The sequence below is a fragment of the Hippocampus zosterae genome, chromosome 14 (assembly GCF_025434085.1).
Source record: "Hippocampus zosterae strain Florida chromosome 14, ASM2543408v3, whole genome shotgun sequence".
NCBI lineage: Eukaryota > Metazoa > Chordata > Actinopteri > Syngnathiformes > Syngnathidae > Hippocampus > Hippocampus zosterae.
The window spans coordinates 6,114,037-6,115,442 of record NC_067464.1 but is presented as its reverse complement, the minus strand read 5'-3'; positions in this window follow the sequence as shown (position 1 = coordinate 6,115,442).

Sequence of the window (1,406 nt, the reverse complement as noted above, 5' to 3'; positions counted from 1 at the left end):
TCTTCCCACTTGCACATGACAGTCATGGGAACTGAATCATGAGTGTGAAAATGAAACATTAACTTTGTCTGATTTGAGTCGCTAGGCCATTTATGCAATCCTTCTACCCAGAAATGAATCCAGCCAATTTAACGAGCATTGCCGCGGTCCTGATACAGCGTATGTATTGTTTTGTGTTTTTTGTTATTGTAAAGTGTCCTTGGGTGTCTTGAAAGGCGCTTATAAATAAAATGTATTATTATTATTATTGTACATATGCATTTCCACAGCAAATATTGACGGCAATACTAACATTTACTACATAAAAAAACAACAACACTGTTCTAATTTCTCTTTTTTATTTAAAATACACACGCAGTTGCTCACCAACTCGAAAACCACCCATCCTCTTGGAGCTTATTTGAGGCCGGCATGCGCCACTGCAAAATTTAGCAACAGAGGGCAGCATTTTAATGTTGAGCAGAATGCCCCATTCATCATTTAATTTTCAAACGAGTATGACAACCTGCTGTGAGTTTGCAGGGCAATCTCAATCAAAATATTAGTTTTCATCCTTTAGTTTCCATTGGATTGTCTAATAAACATAGCTGCTATGGATGCCATGTTGTGTTTATGGCTATAATGTGATAATAGTCATGGCCGCATAGTAAGCAAAGTACATCCTGGTGTATACAGTACGAACCTCAAGCGCCATGTCAAGTGTGAAACGGCACTAAAAATGCTTGGCCCGAGATAGTTAATTCTTTTAATTTCATTACTGAATGTATTTGCCCATCTTAGAGCCAATCACAAAGTTGGCTGAGTCTTATATGCATGTTAGTGAGCGGGTTAGGATTCACACATAGCAGCCGCTAAATTGTGACAGTGGCCCAGGCGGGCATACCTCAGTGCATAATCTGATTATCGGATCAATAACACAACAACATTGAGCGCATAGCCATCATGCTCGGCGTCCTCTCCAGTTGCGCATTGCTGGCATTCAGCGCTCGTTGCCACTTTATAGGTGACAAAGTGTGAATGCAAGCAGGAATTCAAAATGGAAGGCCTTTTTAAACGAGACTAGTCACATGGCAACTTTCATCAGGTCCACCGGTGCCACTTGTGTGTTGAGAGTTGTCGTCGCTCTTCAAATAGCAGTGTCAATCCACATTTGGAGGACAATTTAGCATTTTTGAACCACGGACCTTTTTTTTTCTTTTAGTTATGTTTTCAGGAAAAGCATGGGTGGGAGGGGGGCATGATCTAATTTGATTTGTCTTGTGTGTTTGGCACAATCCTGTCACAGATACTCAGTTCTCCCAAAAACAATTAAAAAAAATATATTGCAGAGCTGATTTTACAATTAACAACATGAAACTTTTATTTGGCCTCTAATTCAATTTCAGTACTACGCTAATAACTGGTGT